At 43.1% G+C, this 21,196-nt stretch overlaps 1 long non-coding RNA gene across 2 annotated transcripts; it reads left to right on the top strand.

Moving 5' to 3' along the window:
• Positions 1–5,945: 5,945 nt before the first annotated feature.
• Positions 5,946–6,504, top strand: LOC125537663. 2 transcript variants are annotated; one of them, XR_007296053.1, is made up of 3 exons: positions 5,946–6,061; positions 6,160–6,386; positions 6,482–6,504. It is a non-coding gene; the product is annotated as an uncharacterized LOC125537663 (long non-coding RNA). The 2 variants fall into 2 exon arrangements; XR_007296068.1 differs by having other exon boundaries at positions 6,122–6,386.
• The last annotated feature ends 14,692 nt before the right edge of the window (positions 6,505–21,196 follow it).

Genomic DNA, 21,196 nt, shown 5'->3' with positions numbered 1-21,196 from the left:
AGAAGAACAGATGCACTGACGGCTAATCAGTCACCCCAAGGGAAAATATTACAGATTGACGTGGTCCACTATAGCATGCGATAAGGCAACAACAGCATCGGCCACTGCATCCTCACAAGCTTCGCTCCATGCTACTTCAAGTTATGTGCCGACACTTGCCGCCGCAGCTCTCTGCAACCTGCGCACCCTCTTGTTGCAATGGGCGCTCCTCCTGGTTTAGATTGAGGGACTCCACTGATCCACTCAGATCCGATTCCTTCTCACGTACGACAATAGGAGGTGGAAGAGCACTAGTAGAAAAAGGGGCTTTGGTCTAGCCAGAAAAGAGCATTAATCCCGGTTGCATTACGAACCGGGACTAATGTGAGCATTAGTCCCGGTTCAAGCGGCGAGGGCACCATACAGGCATTACTCCCGGTTCAAATGGGACCTTTAGTCCCGGTTCGTGGCATGAACCGGTACTAAAGGGTGCGATGCCCATTAGTACCGGTTCGTGGCACGAACCGGTACTAAAGGTTAGACCTTTAGTACCGGTTCGTGCCATGAACCAATACTAATGGGGTTGAGACCTTTATACCGATTCGTGCCATGAACCGGTACTAATGGTGCAATTTTCAAATCCTACCCCCCCCCCCTCATCGCCTTTTCAGTTTTGTAAAAAGCAAAAGAAAATGATAGAAACTTCAAAATTTAAAATCCTTCCAGTGGTAGTTATGTTACTACATCTACTAGTTAGGAAAATTTAAAAACTTAAATTTGGACATGTTTTGTAAAAAATGTAGGGAAAATGTAAAACGGCTATAACTTTTGCATACGATGTCGGAAAAAAAGTATAATATATCAAAATGTTCCGAACGAAAATCCGCATCCGATGGAGATGGCCTACGGCCTGTTTGTAAATTTTTAGAATCCTCAAATTCTAAAAGGAAAAAAAGTTATGCTCAAATTTCAGTTTTTTTTTTGAATTTTTGTTAAATCTGGTCAAACTACTTATTCAAGAAGTATTAGTGTTACTAAATAATTATTCAAAAATATTAGTGTTACTAAATAATTATTCAAAAATATTAGTGTTACTAAATAATTATTTCAGTTTTTTTAAATTTTGGTCAACTATGGTCAAACTACTTATTCAAGAAATATTAGTGTTACGAAATAATTATTGATTTTTAGAACAATAGTTACAAACTCAAACAGTGAAATGTGTGACTTCATGCTCAAGCTAAATTCCTGAGGGTTAATAGGATTGCCATCTTAATATTGTTAGGAAAACAACAAGTGCAGACTTAGAAACGAGGGAGAATAGAACCCGGAAGTTAAGCGTGCTCAGGCTGGAGTAGTGAGAGGATGGGTGACCGTTTAAAAAGTTAGATGATTTGGAATGATGAGGGGTGATTAGAGATTACATATTAAATTGAGCAGTGATGAGGGGTGATTAGAGATTAGAGGTTAAAATAATTCAGAAATTTGAAATTCAAAAAAAATTCAAATTTGTTTTTTCAAAAAAATCATAAAATATCCTTGAGTACCGGTTGGTGTTACCAACCGGAACTAAAGGTGGACCTCCAGGCAACAGCCACGTGGAGGGCCTTTAGTCCCGGTTCCAGAACCGGGACTAATGGCCCTTATGAACCGGGACTAAAGACCCTTTTTCTACTAGTGGAGGTCGAGGGTGGCTGCCCAGCTTCACGGCGACCACCTACGCAACCAGACGTGGACGACAGAGCACTTTGGGGTCAGGTAGGTGGGGGACGATGCAATTGGGGTATGTCTATTTTTTGTTTTGTTGGGCCAAACGTTGGATATGATACGGGCGTGGAGTCTGATACAATCACCCTTTTCCTTTTTATCGTCTTGTGCGACACACGGAAAAAATAAATTAGCCCTTGTCCGATCAATCCGGACATATGAAAGCCCAAGTGCTAGGTGGCCCAGTTGGGCGACGGGAGGGCCCAGATGGGCGACGTGAACAACGACGCGATTCGAACGTATGACAATCGACGCAGACGGCTTCTTTTTTAATCTCAGCCATCAAAAGTCTATGGTTAACACAAAATCAACGGATATAAAGAGGTGACATATAGAAAACTATGAAATCTTCCGTCTTTTAATATTAGGTATAGATATAGATTGCACGTATCATCCTGGAAGTCGGCGGCGAGGTCCAACATGGTCCTGAATGCTGAGAAGTGCTTCAATACGGTCCCGATACATGGAAACACGTGATCAATATGGTGCTAGCCAACTCACCTGGCGCGATTGCTCATAATTAATTGACTATTTCCTTCTTATCTATCTATCTATACCTATACTAATTAGGCTCTTCCTAAAAGTTCCCACATCTAGATTAAACCATCCAAACCTAATCTCAAACCCATCCATTGCTTCACCGAACTCCCACAATCTCTAACCCAGCTGCCACCCTCCCTCTCCTGATTCGTTGATGGTAATCACGTCCTTTAACATAGCCAATACCTATTCTCTCCTAATTCCTACATGCTTCACCACGCTCTTATGGATGCAGTCTGGCAGCGACCTGCAAAACACGGCTCCGCCCGACTGACGCGCATCCGGTGCTGACGACCGTAGGGGCAGCGCACAGGCGAACCCGGGCAAAGAGCCACCGCATGCGAGGGAGGACCTGCAGGCTTTGGCGCGCACAAGAACACGGCCCTGAGTGCGCGTCACCCGCAACAGCCGAGAACCAATCTATTAAGTCATCATGCAGGTTCACAGTGGCGAAGCGACGTTCTAGCTGCGTAGTCAAATGACTACACAGGAAATTGGTAGGCCAAAAACTCCCAGTTATAGTCATTTGACTACGCAGGAAATTGGTATACCCCACGATTGAACAAACAATCTCTGAAAATTGACTATTAAGGCCCACAAGTAATCTGCTTTGGGTAACCGGTGGTTTGGCCCATATAGTAAATTGAAGCAAAGGGAGTCCTAGTCTTTGGCAACTCAACTTCTATGCCTTTCCATCTTTCCGCCCATGACCATGGTTCCTGGACAGCCGCCACAGCTCCTCCCCTCCTCCGTTCGTGATCTTAGCCGCGAGGCACTGCCACCTCGGGCGAGCCATGAGCGACGCAGCGTCCCTGTCGTCCATTGACATCCAAGTACCCATGTAGGCCTGTACCTGAACTGCCGTGCAGATCGAGGTTCAATCCAACACTAGAACAAGGCCCTTCCCCTTTATTTGTAAGTTTGATCTTCCTTCTATTCCAATTTTTACTCCCACTAGCAGTACAGAAAGTAAGAGATTAGAAATTGTTACTTTCTCCGTATCAAAATATCTTCTTCAAGTTTATGCCAGACTCAAAACGAGAGCGCTGAAGCCTTCTAGGGATTAGCTGTGGCTGGCATGTGGGCCAAGCACCCCTGAGCATCCAACCGTCTTTTTTACTCTTCTGTAGTTCAACTCCAGTCGCTAGTATCATTCATATAGTGTCAAAAAACGTCTTATATTTTGATACAGGGGGAGTATTTATGAAGAATTGCAGATATTGTTTTCTTAGCGATAGATTTTTTTGTCAATTCGGTACATGGATTAATTTGTATAGAAGTGGCATTCCAACTCATATGTTGCAAATTCTTGGTGGCAATTACTCGAAAATGAGGACAGACCTATTGACGCAAGCCCTGCTTTGGAACGGGTGCAAGTTAATAGTAATGCAACGCCACATTCAAACAAAGAAAATGAACAAGTCAACAAAATTTTGCATTGGAAAGTTTGACATCACAAGGTTTAGATCCTGGCACCACCACTGAGTTCACTATCAACCCCATATATAGACCTGTAAGTGCTGATGATATCAATTAACATGCATATCTTAGGCTAGACGGAGCGAGCGGGCTTTTTAGCCTGTTTGGGACCGGACCGTTCGGTCCTGGCCCGTCAAAGAAATTAGCCGGTCCTGTTATAGAATTTGGGCCCGATATTTTGTCGGTCCGGTCCGGTCTTTGACCGAGCCAACTGAGCGGACCGAAGCGCGCTGCAGGCCATTCCTCGTCATCGCGGCCACCACATGCTCTGGCCGGCGAGATCCGCGCGCTGGGTGACCGACGACCACGCCCCGTCGTCCCTCTCCCGTGTGGGGCTCGCCCCTCCTTGATTTATTTCCGTTTATTGAGTCGAACAAAGAAGAAAACTCAAGTCGCACGTGAGGTAGAAGAGAACAGAAAATAGAAAGAACACGCCCTAACACCAGTGATTATCTGAGAGTCACACAGGGGCAAGAGGCAGTCACGCCCTACCATTTGGTTTTTCCTTTTACTAGTAAGTATGCACGTACAACGCACGTCTTAATTGTCATCAAATAATTATTAAAATAGTTTATCATCTACTCCCTCCATCCCATAATATAAGATCGTTTTTGAAGCTAACATAGCTTGAAAAACGTTCTTATATTATGGGACAGAGGGAGTAGTATACATGTATTATTACTGATAATAATTTTTTTGGGATGGAAACACAACTAAATGACCAATAAATAAAGGGCATGCAAATAAGTTCAAGATCAATAAATTTATGTAACATATGATGCTAGTACCTAGTAATTAGTTATAAGCTATTTTTGTAGCCATATCATCTTGATTCTACCCTCTGCCCCATCATAAAAATTGACATGACACATGGCTGCAACAATTTCAACATGATGATAGTCAAATACGTTGCCTCTCCTGTCTCACACATGCCCTTGTTTCGTCATATCATAGAAGAAAAACAGTTCCGTAAAAAATGGACAAGCTGATTTCTTCATCATGAAATTTTATGATTTGAAATAGTTACTAAATATGTAATGTTTAGTCCAGCAGCCAAATGTGCTTATACCCCTCAGTTGTATACATTTTTGCTTCACTCATGGTTTAGTGCCATGATGTCATAAAAGATATATTAGAAAAACTCGAATACACATATGTAGTAATGCAGCGTGTGGGAAGATGGATTCATGCATAATTAACAGATACCCAAAGCAATTATGAAAAAACATGAAAGGACGGATTAACCATTGTTACATCCCAAATTAGTGAGAATATTTGTAAATTGTAGAAGAAAAAGGTACAACTATCAAAATAAAAAAAACTTGAATCTTGGTTCATTAAAAAGTAACTTATCCTACAGTCTAATCACAGAACAACACATAAGTAAACGACTTGTTGTTTTCTAAAGAGGATGAATTTCATTGGCAGCATGTCTGAACTATCATAAGAAAATTAGTCTGAACTCCTAAAATTTGTTACTCAAGAAATCATCTCCAGGCCCCTGAAATTTTGCTATGCATTTTTTTGGAAGAGAAGAGCGCTATATCATATCCACAGTACTGTGCAATAGTTTGTTTCTTGAGCCTAAACAAAAGCAAAACTTCCTCTAGACACTTGCCTGATGTAAGAGGGGAAGAAACTTTCATAATTTCAAAATGGAGGACAATTCACACTTGCCTTTTTTTGCAAACAAAGGGATTGTCTATGTACGCGGACTGGTGGAGACATCTTTGAAGAAAAACTCACCTCTATTTTTTTTTACACAAAATGAAACTGACCGTGCACCTTAAATATGTGCAAGCTAGTTGTGTATTTCATCGATTGTTCAAGGAGAAGGCATCGAGGAAGGAACCTCCCTGATGATAATACAACCTAGTCGGTCAGAAGATAATTCTTTTTTTATTTGGACAAGCCGCACTCACTCACAATTTCTCTGGTGAGTCACTGTCAACACGGAGTACGTCTATACAGTATTAATGAAAGAAAAACAATCTGGTCACTTCCCCACCGCCCCCTCGCATCTCCTTGCCGTTCCCCATTCTCCCATGGTCGCCCCTGCTCCTCCTCCCCTTAATGTTGAATCCGGCCGCGGAACTGGCCGTCGGAGGCGTGGGACTCGCACACCCCTGCTCTTCCCTGCTCCTTCATCGAATCCGGTCGCCGAAGTGACCGAGGCGGTGCTCGAGCTCGGCATGCTCGCCCGGACGCCGAGGCTCCTCCCTCCTCCTGATTTAGTAAACATCGCCGCCGCCGCCATGAGCCTCTCCACCCTCTCCCGCGCTCGTCCCAGTTCCAGGTTACTCTATCTCTCCGACCCCGCCGCCTGCTCCTCCCCGTCAATTCGGTTCGTCAACAGGTGCATCACCTCACTCCGTGCAATGTTCGGACCCCTAGGGTTATCTGCTCGGGGGCCATGGCGTGTTCCGCGCGGTGCTGCCTTCGCCGCCGCCGCCGCCCGGCGGTGAGGGCGCTGGCTTGTGTCTCGTGGGTCGCTGCCTGACTTCCAGTCTGGGGAGACGGGCTTCATTGGCCAATAAATAGGGACGGGAAGGTCCGAGACTGGAGGTCCCTGCTCGCAAACTCGCAATCCCGGCAGCTATTCTATTACCAATCGAAAAAGAGTAAGCTTTCTTCCAAGTTTTGGGTTTCCTTTAATCCGCTTATTAGTTGGTGGCTGTGTTGACGATGCGATCCTTAATGGTCCAGTTTCATGAAGGAGAAGAAGAAGGCACCGAAAGGGAATGGGAGCAACAAGTCTGAATGGACAGGTATGTTTTGATTGTGAATTGCATTGCACTTTATTTTTATAGTTTGGGAAATCCTTGGGGTTGCCTATGGAACATTTCCTTGATGTGATGGTTGGGCATATTTGTTTACTAAATCAATGTTCCAGTTTACATTCATCGGCAACTCTAAATATTTCTTACACGTCTTACCACAAGCATATATACTTCAAAAACATTTATTCTAAACCGGTTCATGATAGATCAACAAAACCTCGTTGACGTTCTCACCTAATAGGATATCTACATGAAAGAAGAATATCGCATAACTGCATAGTTCCAACAAGCAGACATTCAAATGCACCATTTTACACTCTGGAATCAGGAAGTGCAACTTCTTTAGTGTTTAGAATGGATCAGGTTACATGTTTTGTTTTCAGTTTTAAATAAATAGTAAGCTTGCAAGTGCAACGCATGTATTATCATGTGAAAACAATTAGCATTCATCATACAAAGATAATATATCAATAAAATGATGAAAATACATTGATGTGCCAACATAAGAGAGGCAATAGAGATGTTTACAAATGTTGTAACACACCAAAAAAAATTACTCGGACTAAAACCCTAGTGAACATATTGCCAAACCTTTGTATTCAAGTTTTTCCTATTAAATAGGTAATGCCGAGAACCAATTTTTTTGTAATTACACACATGGGAAATTCGCAAAGAAGCGAATCATTCATCGTAATCAACTCCATATTATTAGGGAAAATCTAAAAGGCTTGAAACATAAACCAATGCATCTATCCACAAAATAAGCTCTGCTTCATGACACCGACCAATGATTACAAAGAATTGTTATGATCACACTAATAGGGCATCTTGCAATATAACAGAAAATCATTCAAGTCTATCATGTATATTTAGGAAAAAAGCAAATATTGCAGTAACTTTTTGTGATGAAGTAATACAAAAGAGGTTCTGGAACATACTCCTTGGCTTCTTCTAAGGCTCAGTAGAAGCATGCTTGCTTGCATTCATTGCAATCAACCTTCCACTCAAATCCTTTTAACCAGAAGGGAGCTTGCTGCCACAAACGAGCAGTAACAAACACTTTTCTGTTGGGAAATGTTTCACCCTGAAATATAATCTCAAGGAATCACTTTCATAGCAGAATTTTGTGTTCTAGTTTGATGAGGGATGCATTAGTTAAAATTTCAAAACAAGTTATTTCAGTTACACCAGTGTTCCATATTTTACTGTATTACTATTTTCTGCTATGTACTTTATTATAACGGTTTCCTTCACATACTTCCAGTTTGCAACTTCGGTTATACTAATGTTACAAACACAAACAAATAAAAATGCTTGGTTGTACTTGAATTTTGTGTTGTTGTCCCTCCTTTTTCATTTATCTAAACTGCAATGGACTCCATTATAAACACTGAAGCAGTGTACAAAGCTATCACTGAAGCACTATATAAAGCTATCACATTGCTATTCCATTTTTGCTGAAGTGTTTTTTCAACCACAACTTAGTTCTGTAATTCTTGTTAAAAATATCCATCCGGTGATTTTTTTTATATCTTCATAATAATACCTATCCTCTAATTGCTGGTGCGATGTAGTGGGATTCAAATTTGGAGCAATACATCTTGCCCAGTTTCACCTGTGAAAACCCTCTTTTAAGGTCAAGATCCCTACAAAGATCAAAATGATAGAAGGTCCGGTGTGCTGGCGCTAATGCAGAGCGTGGCGCAGATGGGCTGGGTCCTCGGCCCATCGTCCTCATTGTGTGCGCCTACATCACCTACTACATCGTTGTCCTCATCTCCGACTACTACCGCTCGCCGGAACCCATCCATGGCAAACGGAACTATACACCTGTATATGGACGCCGTCCGCTCCTGCCTCGGTAACAAATAATCCTGAAATTAACTTCTCCTGGCATGTATGGATGGACATCGGCAGCATGCATGCATGTCTGTTGTTAGGCAGAATAAATGGGTCTCACACTCTTGATCATGTCCATGCAGGGCCTAGAGATGTAGCTGTGTGTGGCAATGCACAGTACACAGTTGTCTATGCATCACAGTTGACACGGGCATCATGTAAGCACAGGCAGTTTTACTATTTAAGCCTCTTTTGCTTCTGAATATCTGTAAATATTTTGTTCATAAAAGTCATGGACTGAAAGAAGTTCCTTGCCTTGAGAGTGGAGGTCTGTGGCGCCCAGCAACCGCCGCCATTAAAAGGGCCACGACGCGAACTGCAGCAGGATGGGGCGATGTACCTGGTGATGTTCCGCCTTGCCGAGGTCGTCCTCTCATAGTTCCCGGGCCTGGAGATCGGCCACCTTTGTCTCCATCATCGCCGTTGTCATGTCCTTCACCTACTCCTTCATTGTGTTCTTCCTGAGTGTGCGACCTGCGCGCAAGGATAGGCCAGTGGCGGTGTACAGCCACTTGCATCGGTCGGTGGCCAAACGAAGGAGCGGTGGGTGGTGACCTATGCGTAAGGAGAGGCCGGCCAGCAGCGGCGGGGGCGGAGGCCAATGCAGATCAATGGCGACAAGGGAAAAAGAGGCAAGGCAAGCGTCGGCGGTGGCGGAGGAGGAGGGTCAGGCGGCGACCTATGGGGCGGCGACCCTCGAGGGAGTAGGAGCATCCGGCGGGTAAAGGCAGGCGGCATGCGTCGCGGGGTAGTTGTTTTGAGGGGATCTGATTGCGATCAGTTTCCTGTTTTCATGGCTTGCGTGATCATAGGGATTGCAGAGGTGGGACGGCAGAGTTTTCGTCCGCCGAGGAAAATTGCTAAGCGCAGTTTTGCCTGAGGGTTAGTCTAATCTTAAATGTTAGATCTAATTAAGTAATCTGATCGTGAGGTTGTAATTGGTCCATGATGTTTTGTGTAGCTTAGGCTGGGTGCACTTAGCAATGAATATGTTTGTTTGTTTAATAGTAGTATACATATACATATACATTCAGTCGACAAAAGATAGAGAGAATGAGATAAACATGATTCGATCCGATAATTTAGGCGCTTCCCACAACAACTCCTCGCTGTTCTTCCTTTTACTTGCTAGTAATGAGAGAAATAAGTTCGATCGGATAATCAGGCGCCATCCCATGACGCAGTTTCCTCTTATTCAGACGAACATGCAGAAAATAGAAGGAACAAGAGAGAAAAAATGATTGGATCCGACAATCACGGTGTCATCCCACGACTTTCTTTACGTCAGAATTAATCCACCAATCACGGCAAGGCTCATACAAGGAAAATCATGGGCCCATGCAAGCGCGAAAATATACTTACGGACGCTCGAGGCTAACAGTCACCCCCCGTCCCCCTATCTCTTGTGCCTCTCCCTCACGCCGCCGCGCCATCATCAGGTACGTCTTCTCCCGCTCCGGCCACCATGCTGCTTCTCCAACAACCTCTCCGACATCCTGGGCCCACATGGCAATGACTGAACGTCACCGGGACCATGAGGACCGCCTGTCCGCACCGAGCTTCTCGTCCACCGGTCCGGTCTCTGAAATCAGGACCGCTGCCCTGCTCGATCCGGTCCGGACCGGACCGCCGGCGGCCGGTCCAATTGACAGCTCGGACTGGGCCCGGGCCGGCCCGGACCGTGTCATATCCATTTCTGGTCCGGTAATTTGGGGATGCATGTTGTCTTTTAAAACGCTAGATCACATCACGGGAGCGATGTACATATACCTGCAAAGCTAGCTGAGGAAGGAAGCAAGCTAGCAGCTTGATTAATATTTCCTTGGAATTGCACGTGTGCATCTAGCCGCTTAGAGTACGTACGTACCTTAATTTGAGGCTAGATTTAATTAATCGATCTACTCTCTCGACAGAACACACACGTAACTTTGGCGTACGAAAAACCAGGAAACAGATGTGTCCGATAACACTGCAATGCACGATGGATATGATGCAGTGGAGAAGGAGCGAGGTGCGTCAACAATTGGCTGATGCATCGCATCTCTGCAGGTTTCGTTCCGCAATCAAGTTTCTCTACCATCCCAGGTCGTTCTCTCAGCATACGGCGTGGGCATGTACTTCCTCCCCTCCACCGTGCATCTCCGGTTGTGCCCAGCCCTTCGGTTGTCCATCTCTAGGCCTTTGATCATCCTTAATCATAGTTTTAAATAGCCAGCTATAGCTCCGCTATAGCCTTTTTAGCAGGGTGCCGCTAAATAGTCACCTTCGCCACAAAATGAGAGAATTTCATCCACAGTGTATTGAATGGGTCAGAAAAATCCTAATGGGAGATATGGTTAGTGTGAAACTAAATGATGAGGTGGGCCCCTACTTTCAAAGCTCGAAAGGGGTGCGCCAAGGGGATCCATTCTCGCCCTTTCTTTTTAACTTAGCTGCTGACTGTTTAACCAAGATGGTACTTAAAGCTCAACAAAATGGCTTATTCAAAGGTCTGGCCTCCGACCTGATTCCAAATGGAGTAGCTATTTTACAGTATGCGGATGATACAATTTTGTGTTTTGAGGATGACCCTAGAAATGCTCTAAATATTAAGTTGCTCTTATATCTCTTTGAGATCATGTCAGGCTTGAAAATCATTTTTTTAAAGTGAGATCTTCTCTGTCCGTGCGGGCGATGAGACTATGCATAAATACGCTGAGATGTTCAATTGCCAAATAGGTAACTTTCCTATAAAATACCTAGGCATGCCTGTTAGCTATGCTGGACTAAAATGCAGTGACTGGATATTTGTGGATGACAAGTTCATTGATCACTGTGAAAATTGGATTAGCGAAGTGCTATCTATGGGAGGGAGACTAATTAAAGTGAATGCGGTGTTGTTATATATTCCAACTTTTTACATGTCCATGTTTTTACTGAACAAAACCACTTTGGAGAAGTGGGACAAACCGAGAAGAAAGTTCTTCTGACATAGTAAAGGGAAGAAAAAAGGATACCATATGGTCAAATGGAGCCGCATTTGCCAGTCTAAAAAAAGGGAGGCCTGGGGGTTAAAGACCTAAGAAAACAGAATATTAGTTTGCTGGTGAAGTGGTGGTGGAAACTAGAAAAAAATAAAGGTCTCTGGCAAGATATTGTTAAGGCAAAATACTTGAAGAAATCTTCAGTGGCCACGGTGAAGGCAAAAAATAATGATTCACCATGCTGGAAATCCCTCCGGAAAGTGAAAGACATGTATATGAGGGGCAGGGGTGTCAAATTGAATAGGGGGGATGTAGCCAGGCTTTGGTTCGATGAACTGGAGGGAAGGCCCCCATTTAAAGAAAAATTCCCGTTGCTTTTTGAAATCTGTGTTGAACAAGATTGTACAGTGGATAGAATTGACTCGTTGAATCAAATCTCCTATTTTAGGAGGAGGATGTCCCCTGAGATGATGAAACAATGGGAGGAAATGAAGAAAGAAGTTGTAACACTAAAGCAAAACGATCCGCTTGATGAGGTTTATTGGAAATTTGACAACTCCGGAAAATTTACGACAAAATCGATGTATAGATGGTTGGAAAAAGACATCGCTGGGTCCAGTTTCAAGTGGGTTTGGGATGCTAAGCTGCCGCTTAAAATTCAGATCTTCTTGTGGCAGGTGGGGCAAAATGCCATCTTGACTAGGGAAAACATGAAGAAAAGACTCTGGCCCGGAAACCCTTGTTGTTCCTTCTGTGATCAATTGGAAACAACACAACACCTGTTTTTCTTATGCCCTGTGTCTAGAGTGGTGTGGAGAACTATTGGAGCTCTCCTTGGGAGTGACTGTTGTCCTAATTCTGTCTGGCAGTACTATGTGTGGGTTTTCAGCTTCTTACCTGGCTGTGAGCAAATTTACACAGTCGGCTTGGCTGCTATATGCTGGGCTATATGGCTGGCTCGAAACTGGGCCACTTTTGAACGCAAATGGATTAATTCTCCGTTTGAGATTGTGCTCACAGCTTGTGCTTTTCTGATATACTGGGCTGGCCTCCAGAAGCCTGAGATGGAAGAGATGGTGAAGAGGGGCGCGGAGATGCTGAAGGAGAACACTACGCAGCGGATGCTACTGTGCGGCCCTCCGGCTCTAAACATGGACGGGCGCGATGGAAGCTGAAAGCTGGATGTCGACAGAAGTTTGTGCTCGTCTTCGTCTGCCGGAATGTGCTGCTGGGGTTGTGTTGGGGGTGTTAGTTTCTTTTGAAAATTGCTGATACTTTGGCCTGGGCCTGGTGATAGCGTCTGTAATATGTGAAGTACTCTTTTAGTTTCCTGTAGGGCGGCTTTGGGTGATATCAGGTTTTCGCCCCATGATCTGTCGTTCCTGATGACAAGCGCAGATGGTGGGTTTCCTGGTACTGCTCCGAACTCGCTTTTCTTCTTTCCCTAGCCTTGATAGTTTCAGTTCCTGAGACAATGTATTTCCGTTATGAAAGTAATGGAAAGGGGAAAAACCCGGTTCGAAAAATAGTCGCCTTCACAAATAGCCCGCTATAGCTCATTTGGAGGCGTACCGCTATTTTCCATAGCCCGCTATTTAAAACATTGTCCTTAATGCGGCCCTAAGACAAAGAACCAGCACATGTAACACCTATCTACTTCTAAAAAGCACGCGATTTTCTTGGATGAGGGAGAAGACAAGCATGAGAAACTAAAGGTTGGTCTTTATAATCTGCATCCTGTTTTACTCTTCCTTAAGAGTTAAGTTTTTCCTTTTACAAAAGTTCGTTAATCTAGATTCAGTATGATCCTCTGTTACAATTAATTTGTCGATCTAGGATGAGTTGAATAATCTAATTATAATTTAAGTCAGACTAGCAAATTATCTTACTTTTATATAGCATAACACATTTATCTTAATTGGTTGTTCACCAATAACATGTGCAGATAGGCTTTGAACACACTCCGTTTAGGGTGCGTTAACGTTGCTCAAGTGCAGGCCAAAGGGTTGAATACAACTCCATGTTAACGTTGCTCAAACAATTTTCTCTCTAAAGTAGAAGAACCTCAACAGTACGTGCATTTTTAATCACTTCTTCCAGTAGAATGAGCGGTTTTCAAAGTTTGATTGCTAAGCTCCTTCCAGGATTTATTGGTCTATCATTAGAGAACAACAGTATGCATGCAGTAACACAAAAGCAACATTTATTTCTGTAATTGTTTAAAAGGGTCCTATACAAAGCTTATGCAGTCCACGAATAATAACACTGAAGAATGATCTCGACACAAGAATATCACTACTCATTTGTTTTGCTACTGAGACTAAGAATGTGTTTGGCATTATGGTGGATGATACTGAACTTAAGAAACAAACCTTTTCCTTTTTATTGTTTTTTAGCAAAAACACGTTGTATATAACTATGCTTATAGCAGATTATAAAATGAGAACAAGCGATTATTTTCCTATATTTCTCACAGAGGCAAGTCCGGACAAATTTGCTCTCATAACAACATATTTAATGGAGTTTGTTGTAGTAAAAATTAGGTGGTGCCTATATCTATAGGATATTCAGTTTCATAAATAATTCAGTATGTTTTCATAATTTATCGCAGTATAAATGCTAATGCTCTTCCTTACGGACATCGTGACAATTTCTGCGATATGCAAATTATTTCTTCTTCATCGGGCCACGACATGAATTTCTATTCGTGCTTTCATAGAAATATATCAGTTTTGGCGTATGTATGTTTAGACCCAATGTGCTTAAATACATGGGAGAAAAAATGGTCCATAAGTTCAGAAGGCAACTATGATGTTCACGTACACGTGCACGGGAGGGCATTGACGTGGATGTGCGTTAGGTGTCCATTCCGCTAGCCACAACTTGGAGGGATTTGATGGTCGTAGGCCCCCTCATGCCAAGCTCATCCTCTTGGGATCAATGAGTTTACGCATATTGTGATTGGATGAACACCACATCATCGTTAATGGGGACGGGAAATGAGGATAAGCGGTGAAACTGATGGGTTGTCGTGCTGAAATAGAGAATGTGGAAATGTGTGTGTGGGTGGGGGGATTGAGGTCTTGGTCTTAATCCATGCTTAATGGTGTAGGAGCTCATTATTCTTTTTCTCTTATTACAATAACGACCCATTTTCTAACTATAGCGGGTAAAATATAAATCTTTTAAAGAACTTCTAATTATTTCCTTGCAGTTATTTAATTCAGTTGCAATTGATGAACTTCCCACTTGCTTCAACAATCAACTCCCCCCAATTGTCTTTCTTCATATAATGCTTATGATGACTTCTATTCTTTGCATTTTCTTAGCCTATTCCGACTGTTATTTAATTTGTCTTTTTCTTTCTGAGACTGATATTCAGGTTTGTGTCGAATTACCATAATTAGTATTATTGATACTCTTTTGTGATTTTGATCCATTCACACAATCATGCCATTTGTGCACACACATTAGTGACTAACATTGTATCACTAATTTATTTTTCATCAGATAGAATCCATTATATCAATGGTTGAGAAACTGATTAGTCTTACCTACGTTCAGGAGCAAGACCACGTTGTTTTATGCGATATACCAATAGTGTTAAGAATCTTTACTTTTGGTTCTATTGCATGATCTAAAACTATAATCTTGAAAAATTTATAGGTCTCATAGAAATCTTAGATTTCCCCTTTTAAGAATAGATATTTTTAAATATAAAACATCAATATCAGGAATCCAGCCTGCATATTATGTAAAATCTCCCTTCCATTTAATGAAGTTTAGAAATTTGAGTCTCTAATAAAATTGGATTGTAGCTCTTTCATTTTGTGTATAGTATCAACATAAATGGTTAGAGATGTTCCTTATATATCATGATCCCACCAGCTTTACTAGACACCATCATGAGTAGATCAAGGCCAGTCTCTATTTATCTTTATTGAAGGAGAAAATAGAGACTTTCATCTATGTATTTGCATTCTCATATCAGAGTAAATAATCATATTTTGTTTTCTAATAAAACTGAGATACAGAAGGGAGGGTATTCTCTAATTAATCATGACTTAAAATTCAACAACCAATATCTTCCTCTACATGGATGGGATGATTATTAATTGTGTAACAGCTCTCGATGAAGTGTTAATATTGATAGAGCGAGGCAATAGATACAGAAAAAAGACTTGCGGTGCATTGTCGTTACATAATAAAGTCAATATTTTTTAATATTCTTATTATGGACCAATGTGTGGTTCAATTTTATCCTTACTTATATTTTTTTAACTTACAGTTCCTATCTTAAATCTTCAGTTTTGTTTCAAATGCATACGGATGTAGCTTTCATTGATTTGATGCAAGTGGTAAAGCTTCCATTGATTCAAGATATATTGTCATAGTAAAAAAATGAGTTACTGAAACAGTTGACCGAGAGCAGTCATTATGATGGTCTATGGATCTGACTGAAGCTGCAAAAAAGTTCAGTAAGTGGATCATCGTGGCTTTTTTCCTCACGACAAAAGTCTTCAACGCCAATGCACTTTTCACCACCATGCGTAGGGTGTGGAAACCTTATGGTGGTCTGTGGGAGAAACCGATTGCAAATAACCGGTTCATTGTCGAGTATGAACAGGAGGGTGACTACCTGCACGTCCTAAGGGGAGGCCCCTGGACTCACGACAACGACGCTCTCCTCGTGACGGCGTACGACAGAAAGACGACGCCGTCGGAGGTCCCTATCGTTATCCTGCCGATGTGGGCGAGGATTTTTGATCTACCCTTGCCAATGATGGATGACATATTTGGAAGAGAAGTGGGGAAAAAACTTGGTGCGGTGAGGATGGTTCACACAGACAATAAGGGGAGATCTTTTGATGGTTTTCTGCGCGTCAGGATTGAACACATAGTTTCCAAGCCACTTCGCAAATGGATAGTGATTGAAGATATCAGTGATCCGGAGAGGAAGAAGAAGAGATGCCCGGTAAAGTATGAATGTATCCCACACTTTTGCTTCTTTTGTGGTTTTATTGGGCACACACAGAGCTCTTGCCTGATTCCAGAGGAAGAGAAGATTGTTCGTTTCAGCACTGAGCAGCGGGCTTCGCCATAGAAAATGTTTGAGCATAGAAGTTTCTATATGCCCGGTGAACAGAGCAAGGCTAAGCGCAACCTCCAGTTCAACTCGTCATCACCGTCGGGTTGGAAGTGTGTCCCTCAGAATGACTCAGGAAACGACAGCCATCAGCGGAATGTAGCAAAGGTAACAGCGAGGACAGCTGGTATACCAAACAGTACTGATGAAGAGCGTACGATCTCTGACCCCATGGTCGCTCAGGTCGTCAAGGAGGTAGTGAAAGCTGTTAACAATCTGGACATTTTTTTTCGCGCGGGAACAACAATATGGACATTGACGGGGAAATACAGGTATGAGGAAACAGATGGGAGAGTTTCAGAGTAGTGTTCCGGTGCAGCTAGCTGCGAAGAAAGGAACATGGACTAGGTATGGCCGCCCGGAGCAGACTGGTCGACAGCGCCGTAGCCCGACACAATCGCTCACACAGACAGCAAGAAGAAACCCAAGTGTTGGCCAGGTCGCTGCTGCACTCTCAGCGGGCATAGCTGCACGTAAAGCTGCACTGTTAAGTCAGCGTCAGGAAATAGCAAGAAGAGAGAAGATAGGAACAGAGGTGTGCGCTGCTGCACATAGCAGGATTGAGCATGAACATCAGGGGCAGGTGATCAAACATACAGGTGGTCAGACACATGCAGAGTGCCATCAAGAATCCCGCGAGACGGATTCCACAAAGCTACTGTATGCAAACATTCATGGGGGTGATCCATTAGTACATGTGAATGCTCCAGGAGTGGGAGACGTAGACTTGTTGGCAGGAGACAAGATGACGGTACTTGGTAAGCGTGGCGTGGAAGACCTTGACCCAATGCAGCCGGATGAGGGTGGAAGCTTCCCTTTCAGTTTTGAGAGCAGCAAGAGGAGCCGTGGCACTTGGTCGACAGAAGCAGGAATGCAATCTGATGGCAGGGAGAAGCAAGCTGAAAGGGAGGCAACCAGCCTTGGGGCCGCTAGTCAACTGACAGGCGAGGAGGAACGCACCTGTTAGGAGCCATGACGATTCTTTGTTGGAACTGCCGAGGTTTGGGCGACCCTCGGACAGTTCAAGAACTTATCCGCCTCGTGCATGCTCATCAACCAAAGCTCCTGTTCTTGTCGGAGACGCGTCAAAATAAATTCGTAGTAGAAGGTTTACGTTGGAGGTTAGGTCTTAAACATGTAGTATCCTTTCATGAGCCAGGGAAGGGGGGAGGTCTAGCCCTCTTCTGGCATGAGGATGTCAAAGTCGAGTTGTTTAAGATAGGTAGTCGAGTCATTGATGTAATTGTTCATGAATGGCCAAAAAATAATAAATGGAGATGCACGTTTGTTTACGGTGAACCTCGCACACATCTTAGGCATCACATGTGGACTTTGCTAAAAAGAATAAAACCTATGCTTGATGCTCCTTGGCTAATGGCCAGAGATTTTAATGAAGCTTTGTACCAAAATGAACATTTTTCTGAAACAAAAGGAGGGGAACGACAAATGATGGATTTTCGAGAAATTCTATCACATTGTGACCTTCATGACCTCGGCTTCTCCGGAACGCCGTGGACTTACGATAACAAACAATCTGGTAGACGTAACGTCAAGGTGCGACTTGACCGTGCGGTGGCTTGCCCAGCGTGGTCGAACATATTTCCGAACTGTCAGGTAAGACATCTTGTATCCTCGCGTTCAGATCATACACCCCTGCTAATTAGTCTTACACATAAATCGTTGGGGAGAAGCTCAGGTCGCCGGTGTCGTAGATATGAATTTTTTTGGGAAAAAGAAAAAACATTAGCAGATGAAGTAGAGGTTGCTTGGACCATGCATAGGCAGGCAACGGACCTAGGAGACGTAAGATCCAAGCTGGAGGGGGTGATGGACGCACTCCATTCATGGAGTAATAAGACAGTGGGCTCGGTCCCAAGGAAGATAGAAAAGACAAGGAAGACTGGAAGCTATAATACATAGCAATAATCCGAATAAACAAGCGATTCAAAAAAGGCTAGAAAAGGAGCTAGATAGTCTCCTAGAGAAGGAAGAGCTTTTCTGGAAACAAAGATCGAGGATGGACTATCTCCGTGATGGTGATAGAAATACAGATTTTTTTTCACTGCAAGGCGACTTGGAGGAAAAAGAAAAATAAAATTAGTCAGCTGGAGAAGGATGATGGTACCATGACGGATAATATTCAGGAGATGGAGGAGCTTGCTACATCCTTTTTTCAGAATTTATACACAGCCAATCAGGGAGTACAACCTGATATTATTTTAGATAAGATTGAACCATTAATCACAGAGCAGTTAAATGAAAAGTTGTGTAGTGAATTTTCCAATGAAGAGATCAGTAATGCACTGTTCCAAATAGGTCCTCTGAAGGCTCCAGGTGCAGATGGGTTCCCTGCGAGATTTTATCAGAGGTATTGGGGTACTCTGAAAAATGAGGTGATCAAGGCAGTAAAAGAGTTCTTTAGTTCGGGCGTCATGCCGAAGGAGTTAATAATACTGTTATAGTGCTAATACCGAAGAAGGAAAACCCGAGCTCCCTAAAAGATTATAGGCCTATCAGCCTATGCAATGTAGTGTACAAAATTGTTTCAAAATGTTTGGCAAATAGATTGAGACCACTGCTCCATTATTTGATAGCCCCAATGCAAAGTGCCTTCATTCCAGGGCGAATGATTACGGACAACGCTCAGATTGCATTTGAATGTATCTATAGCATTCAAAAAAGTTCTGACGCAAAAGGAAAATATTGCGCATACAAATTAGACCTCGCAAAGGCCTATGACAGAGTTGACTGGAATTACCTTGAAGGGGCGATGAGAACATTAGGTTTTGCAGAAAAATGGATACAATGGATCATGACTTGTGTGAAAACAGTAAAATACTCTGTTCGTTTCAACGGGAACCTGTTGCAGAGCTTCACTCCTACATGTGGTTTGAGACAGGGAGATCCAATTTCCCCTTATCTCTTTCTTTGTGTCATTGATGGGCTCTCACGGCTAATACAGAGTAAGGTGGAAACGGGTGAATTACAGGAGCTGAAAATTTGTAGACAAAGCCTTGGTATTTTACACCTTTTATTCGCGGATGATAGCCTGCTATTTTTTAAAGCTAATAGCGACGAGGCCAATAAGGTAAAGAACATCCTGGACAACTATGAGAGAGCCACTGGACAGCTAATAAGTCCATCTAAATGCTCCCTGCTCCTTGGAAACAAATGCTCACAAGAAGATGGACAGGACGTAATAAATATCCTAAATGTAGTGACAGTGACTTTTGAGGAGAAATACCTGGGTTTGCCGGTTCCAGAAGGACGTATGGTAAAAGGGAAATTCAAGCACACAAAAGATAAAGCGAGGAAAAGAATGAATGATTGGACAGGAAAATATTGTTCTAGTGGAGCTAAGGAGACACTAATTATATCAGTGGCCCAAGCGATCCCCACTTTTGCAATGAGTGTTTTCAAGTTCTCAGCAACCCTTTGTGAGGAGCTCATGCACATGACCAGAGACTTTTGGTGGGGAGATGATAAAGATCGTCGACGTATTCATTGGTTGAGTTGGGAGAAACTTACAAAACGTAAAAGCCAAGGAGGTATGGGATTCAAAGATCTTAAAGTTTTTAACCAGGCTCTTCTCGCTAGGCAAGCCTGGTGACTGATTGCACATCCTGACAGCTTGTGCGCGAGAGTACTTAAGGCAAATTATTACCATGGGGCTGATCTGCAAGACACGGCGTTTATTCATAATGCGTCGCCGGGTTGGCAGGGCATCATGCATGGTTTGGAACTCCTTAAAAAAGGATGTATTTGGCGCATTGGCAACGGAAACAGTATCCGCATTTGGAGAGACAATTGGATCCTGAGAGGAAACATGAAAATAAACATGAACCCAACAAGCTCCCGAACTCGGTGGGTAGCAGACATCATCGACCAGGAGAGTCACGCTTGGAAGAAGGATTACATCACACGTATATTTACACGCGAAGACGCAAATTATATTTTAAGTATCCGACTACCAAATTATGATGATGAGGATTATATTGCGTGGCAGCCCAAAAAAATGGAATTTTGAGTGTTCGTAGCGCATACCGGTTAGCCATGGACGAAAAGGGTTCTGTGGTGATTGGGTCCAGCCACAATACCCAAGGGGATCGCAGTATTTGGAATAATATCTGGAAGACAAGTGTACCCCAAAAAGTACGTATTTTTACATGGAGACTAGCAACGGAATCACTGGCGGTTCAAACTAATAGATTTTGTCGCATCGCAGGCCTCACCCCGATTTGTAATGTATGTGGGCCCGAGGATGGAACAGGCTTCCATATGGCACATCGATGCACATTTGCAAGGGCCCTGTGGCACGAACTCAAGGAGGTATGGAACCTGCCCCCTGAGCAGGAAGTAGAATATACTGGAAGGGATTGGATCCTAATCCTGCTAGATAAGGTGAGTGAAGATATGAAACAAAAATTTATGCTATTTTGGTGGCGTGTTTGGCACTATAGAAATGACGCGATCTTCGCAAAAGGTAAAGCGAAAATTTCCCACTCTGCTCGTTTTCTGCAAAACTACCTTGCAAACCTCCGCTTGATTGCGGAGGGAACTTCTGAGATAGATCGAAAAGGGAAAAGTCCAATGGTTAAATTGCCATCTGTGCAACAACATGATAATACAAAGGAAAAAGGATG

This window comes from Triticum urartu, chromosome 1, assembly GCF_003073215.2.
Source record: "Triticum urartu cultivar G1812 chromosome 1, Tu2.1, whole genome shotgun sequence".
NCBI classification, from domain to species: Eukaryota; Viridiplantae; Streptophyta; class Magnoliopsida; order Poales; family Poaceae; genus Triticum; species Triticum urartu.
Note: the sequence above shows the minus strand (reverse complement) of the source record. Positions and strands in the feature narration are given on the sequence as shown.